The sequence below is a fragment of the Olea europaea genome, chromosome 3 (genome assembly GCF_002742605.1).
Source record: "Olea europaea var. sylvestris chromosome 3, O_europaea_v1, whole genome shotgun sequence".
NCBI lineage: Eukaryota > Viridiplantae > Streptophyta > Magnoliopsida > Lamiales > Oleaceae > Olea > Olea europaea.
Genome location: NC_036239.1, coordinates 8,238,898 through 8,245,396, shown reverse-complemented (window position 1 = coordinate 8,245,396; position 6,499 = coordinate 8,238,898). Strand labels below are relative to the sequence as shown.

At 34.5% G+C, this 6,499-nt stretch overlaps 1 pseudogene; it reads right to left on the bottom strand.

The window, feature by feature from the left end:
- Positions 1-5,683, bottom strand: part of LOC111384924 — a 23,104-nt pseudogene extending 17,421 nt beyond the window's left edge.
- Between the last annotated feature and the right edge of the window lie 816 nt (positions 5,684-6,499).

Below are 6,499 nucleotides of genomic sequence, written 5' to 3'. Positions count from 1 at the left end.
TATATATATATATATATATATATATATGTACCATGCGATTGCATGGTTCACCCATGGTCTCGGCCTAAGGCCATGCGACCGCATGGATATATGCCATGCGGTCGCATGGGCCCCCCTTTTTTTATTGTTTTATAGCCATGCAGTCGCATGGGCCCTCCCTTTTTTTTTATTGTTGTTGGTTTTGAACAACATAATCACAGCAATCTCCCACTTGTTCAAAATTAACAAGTCTCATATTTATAGTATACAATATTCATGCATAAAGATTAGATATCTTTCGATTTAAATCTAACCATAGTGTAATTTAAACAAAGTATAGTCGGAATCAAAGGTAGTGTGTAGCTTCGAACCAGTTATTCCATATGACAATACCGATAAGAACACACACACGTGTTCTCAAGTTCCTCATAACTCTCTTAGCGCTTTTATGGCATTGCGCTTATCCTTTTGAACAATCTTTTAAGAAAGAAACTCCAACTCTCTATTAAGGCGGCACTACCTTGAAGATTGTTTAGGTGAAATTCTTCCAGTACCTTTGTTACTTTTAGAGGTACTTGTGATTTATCACTGAACTTCATTAAGAGCTTAAAGCTCATTCCTTATTTCAGTAACAACCAGCATTATTTTAATTAGGATAGGATTATTGCGAATTTTAATCATGCTGCAACTATCTACATATCGAATTACTTGTTTTTACCTTTTGAACCCGTAAATTACCTTTTGAGTAATGACAGGTAGGGTTGCTGTCATTGGTGAACCTTTTTAGTTAAGAAGTTTCAACCCTATCCTACTCGAAGTAGATGCTACTAAATCTCTATTTGGAGGTTTAGTCAAAGGATCCGCCAAATTGTCAATTGACCTTATATAATTTAAGAAAATTATTTCATCCTTGATTAATTTCCTTATATAGTCATGTCTAAGACTCATGTATCTAGACTTTCCATCGTATACCTCATTGTATGCTTTTGCTATTGTGGCTTGACTATCACACATGATAGGTATTGAAGAAATATTCTTCGATCCCAAAGGTATCTCATAAAAAATATCCTTAAACCACTCAGCTTCTTTCCCGGTATCCGATAGGGCTACAAATTTCGATTACATAGTCGAGTGTATTATGCAAGTTTGTTTCTTTGATTTCCAAGAAACAACACCTTCTCCAAGAGTGAACACCCAAACCGTAGTGAATTTACTCTCACCCGCGCTAGATATCTAACTAGCTTCAGTAAATCTTTCCAATATCGCTGGGAATTTAGTATATTGCATGCCCAGGTTCTTGGTTTTCTTTAAGTATCCAAGAACTCTTCCTATGGCCTTCCAATGATTATTATTTGGATTGCTAGTAAACCTGCTAAGTTTACTTCTGGCATAGGCTATATCCAGTCTTGTGCATTGAACTTCATACATAAGACTTTCGATAGCATTAGCATATTTCAATTGAGCAATCGCTCTTCCATCATTCTTTACAAGTTTTGAACTTGGATCAACTGGGGTACTATTCTTTTATGTTCAAGTGTTTGAACTTTTTTATCACATTCTCAATATAATGTGATTGACTTAGGTGATAACCCCCACTAGTCTGTGATTTTAATACCTAAAATGGTATCCACTTGACCAAGATCCTTCATCTTGAATGTGGAAGATAGAACATCTTTGTTTCTTTTATACCGTCCATGTGATTACTTATAATCAACATGTCGTCAACATACAAGCATATTACATATTTTTGTATATAAACATTTATTCACACTATTATGTTTAAATCCGAATGATATGATTGCTAAGTCAAACTTCTCATGCTATTTCTTAGGTGCCTGTTTCAAACCATATAATGATTTTACTAACTTGCATACCTTACGTTCATTTCCAGGTAGAACGAACCCTTAGGGTTGCTCCATGTAGACCTCCTCATCGAGATCCCCATTTAAGAATGCCGTCTTGACATCCATTTGATGAACATGCAAGTCATATATTGAAACCAATGCAAATAATATCCTAATCGATGTTATTCTAGCTACCGGTGCATAAGTGTCAAAATAGTCGATTCGTTCCTTTTGTCGATATCCTTTGGCTACTAATCTAGCCTTGAAAGTATTTAGAGAACCATCAACATTATATTTTCTTCTAAATACCCATTTACATCCAATAGGTTTGGATCCTAGTGGTAAATCGACAAGTTCTCAAGTTTTATTAGACATTATCGAATCTATTTCATCTTTAATTGCATCTTTCCAAAAAATACTATCACGAGAAGCCATAGCTTCTTTATAGGTCTTAGGGTCGATTTTCACTTGTAGAACAAAAGGAATTATTCTAACAGCATTCAACGCATTTCCTTCTACTAAGTAAAAGGAGATAAGTTGAAAATCAACTTCATCCGGTCCTAAAGACTTCTCAACTTGAGTTCTCTTGCTTCTTCGTGGTTCACTAGACTCATCAACATATTTAGAAGACATTTCATCATGTGTTCCACTTGAGCTAGGGATATTTTCATGATTTTTCCTCAATTTATTATCCGAAGATAACGAATCTTCAAAGAACTCTACATCGCTTGATTCGATAATCACATCGGTCTCCAAGTTTAATAATCTATAAGATTTGCTATGGTTAGCATATCCAACGAAGGCACATTTAATGTCTCTTGGACCCAATTTGGTCCTATTAGGATTTGTGTTCTTGCAATAAGCAAGATACCCCCACACTTTGAAGTATCCAATATTTGGTTTTCTTCCTTTCCACAATTCATAAGGAGAAACCTTTGTATGTTTAGAAGGAATCCTATTAAGTATCCTACATGCACTTAATAAAGCTTTACCCTATAAATTAAATGGAAATTTAGCATATATAAGCATGACATTAATCATTTCTACTAAGGTTCTATTCTTTCTTTCAGCCAAACCATTTTGTTCGAGTGTTCTAAATGCAGAACATTGGTGAATTATGCCATGTTGTTCACAATATAAATTAAATTCACTAGGAAAGTATTCATCACCTCTATCACTTCTTAGGGTCTTTATTTTCTTTCCTAGATGATTTTCAACTTCATTTTTATACACCTTAAATATGTCAAAAGCTTCATATTTATGTTTCATTAAGTACACATATGTATATCTAGAAAAATCATCAATAAAAATAATGAAGTATCAATTTCCACCTCTAATTGACATGCCATTTAATTCATATATATCTGTATGAATTAATTCCAAGATATTAGAGGTCCTTTTCACACTTTGATATGGCTTTTTAGTCATTTTTTATTCTACACATGTTTTGCATTTATGTTCATTATTTTCATCATATGAAATCAAATCACATTTTTTCATACGTTTCATAGTACTTTTACCAATATGTCCTAATCTAGCATGCCATAATGAAAATAGATCAACAACATAAGCGAAATTAGTTTTATTCATTTTCTTGTCAACGGTACAAAGTTTGACCATTCCTTCACTAGAATAGCCTTTTCCAACAAATTTTCCATTAAAGGAGAGTACAAGTTTACCGGATTCGTACACACATTTGATACCCAATTTTCCTAAGAAATTACCACTTATTAAGTTCCTATTCATATTTGGAACATGTAGTACATTGGTAAGGGTAACGATTTTCCCAGAAGTGAAGATGATATCAACATTTCCCTTTCCAATGATCTTGGATCGAACTTCATTGCCCATTTGAATCTCTTGGTCTCCATCCACCTCATGATATGTTTTGAATACAGTTTTGTCATATGATACATGTACAGTAGCACGAGTATCATACCACCATTCAGGAACATTTTCCTTGATTGCATTTATTTCGCTTACGGTGGCCATGATTTTATCTTCTTAGATGGAGTTCACTTTGCCCTCGAAGTTGTTTTGTTTTCGGTGTCTACAATCTTTTGCATAATGTCCAGATTTTCCACACTCAAAACACCTTCCTTTGGTCTTCTTCTTGAACTTGTTAAAGTTCCTCGAAGGCTTCCTCTTGTTGGATTTTGTTGGCAGTTCATATTTTTCAACAGCATTAGCTTTGGAAGTTCCCTCAAAGGAGTTTTCACTCTTGTCACGCAATCTGGATTCTTCCTCGATCCGAAGATGCTTTTGCAATTGTTCCAAGGAATAATTTTCGGAACTATGCATGCTCTTCTTTCGGTATCTTTCCAAGCCCCTGGGAGTTTAGCAATTATGGCTCCCACTTGAAAGGTCTCTGGGATTTCAATCTTTACCACTTTTAGTTTGTTGACAATGAGTTACAATTCGTGTACTTGGGGAAGAAGAGGGATATTATCAAGGAATTTAAAGTCGAAGTATTTAGAAATTAGAAACTTCTTGGTACCTTCCTCTTCCACTTTGTACTTATTCTCCAATGCTTCCTAGATTTCATTTGCAGAAGTTGTGTTTGTTTATAAGTCATATAAACGGTCCGACAAAGCATTTAGTATGTGACCGTGGCATATCAATTCATCTTCTTGTTATTTCTGTCTTTCATCCTTAACTACCTCAATCTCTCCATTTGTAGGTTCCGGTAGTGGAGCCAATTCTGGATCCAAAATATAGAAGATCTTCAATGCAGTAAGTAGAAATTTCAACTTGTCTTGCCACCGCATGAAGTTTGTACCATCAAACCGATCCAACCGCACCCAGTCTTGATTCATAAGTTTGATGGTTGCCATTGTAGTCTCGTTCTCCATTGCAAGAAAATAACGTTTGAGATTGTTGGAAATAATTGAGAGATGGAGAAGGAAAAACCGAAGAGAAAATCATAAGAAAATATGGCAACAAGATGGATCAAAACAAAATTTATATCAACAAATGTGAAGGCTCGAACGCGGGATCATTATCCTCAAACGTTATTTGCCCCTTCTCTGATGTATTCGAGATGCTAAAAGGTATTCCGGCAAATGGTTTGAAAGATTATAACAAGCTTTGTAAAAAATTTCACCAAAGTATAAAATGAAATTCTCCAAAACTTGAAGAACACGAGGATATGAATATAAATCAGGATTTGATTTTTCTTGGAACAAAGTATGGATTGCAAAATGTTTTTCTTACTTCTTTCCCTCAAACATGGATCTCCAATATATAGTCATCGACCAGAAGTACAAAAGGTTGCCAAAAAATCAAGTGAAAAGTCACCAAATTCAAATTTGTAACGGCAAAAAACGATAAAAAATATGTACCATGCGACCGCACGGTACAAACCCATGCGCTAGCATGGTTCACTCATGCCGAGACCATTTGGTCTCGGCCTAGGCCATGCGACCGCATGGCTATATGTCATGCGGTCGCATGGACCCCCTTTTTTTATTTATTATTGTTGGTTTTGAACAACATAATCACAGCAATATCTCTGTGTGGGTGTGTTGCATTCACTCATAATCACATAGAAAAATACATGCACACTATCGAATAGAATTCAAATGGAAAAATGGAAGCCAGAGGCAACCTTAATACAAGCAAATAAGAGCAGAACATTAAACTAGGTATCAAAGAACATGACAACTGAACAGAAACATATTCAAATGGCCAATAAGTACATGAAAGAACATACCAATTGTAGGAATGGTAGTAGCGATTGCTCCCAGCTTGAGCGTGTAAAGTATGGTCGTCTTACCAGCAGCATCAAGACCCACCATAAGAATTCACGTTTCCTTCTTAGCAAACAGCCGGCTGAAAAGTTTGGTAAATGATAACCCCATCTTTTTTATCTGTGCAGAACAGAAATAAAATTCAGATGCATGAATATTGTAATAAAAACTTAACAAAATATTGGAGTTCACCAGAATTTTTGTTGTTTGGTAGATAACACAAAGAAATGGAAGCAACCAAATATAAGAATCAGTTGTTGATATGATAAAATTGAGAATCTAAATAACCCTATGACTAAAACTTGAAAGTTTATCATTTATTGTCTTCATTTTTTTGACTTTTCCTTTTTCCGAAAGTTCCCATCCGCATATTAATTTAATTTACCGTACATTTCCGATTTCATAAAATAAAACGGGGGCGGACCCACATGGGTCCCACAAAATTTTGCCTCTTTTTTTTTAATCACCATTTATGATCTACTTTGATGGGATGTCAAATGAAATCGAAATATTACATTCTTAATACCATTTTGAAGTACTTATGGCCTAGTTTTTCACTTATTCATGGTGTGCGAAGTGGTCAACTATAACAAAAGTTACGACATATTAAAATAGACCGTTTGAAACTAGTATTTTGAAAATTTCGATAATATCCTAACCTGTAAAGTTCATCGACGATCACGTGCTATCCAAATACACAAATCGTCCATATCATGTACAAGCTCATTTTGAAAACTATATCTTTGTCATATCAAATGGTCCAAACGAATATCGAACATAGTTAAATATGCATCAAACATACGTTTCAAAAAAGACGTCTCACTCGTCTTTTCTTTTAAATAATTCAATTATTTCATTAATGTTTATTATTTGTGCATAATAAATTTTTCAGTATAATTTATATCATTTTATTAGGAAAATTTACAT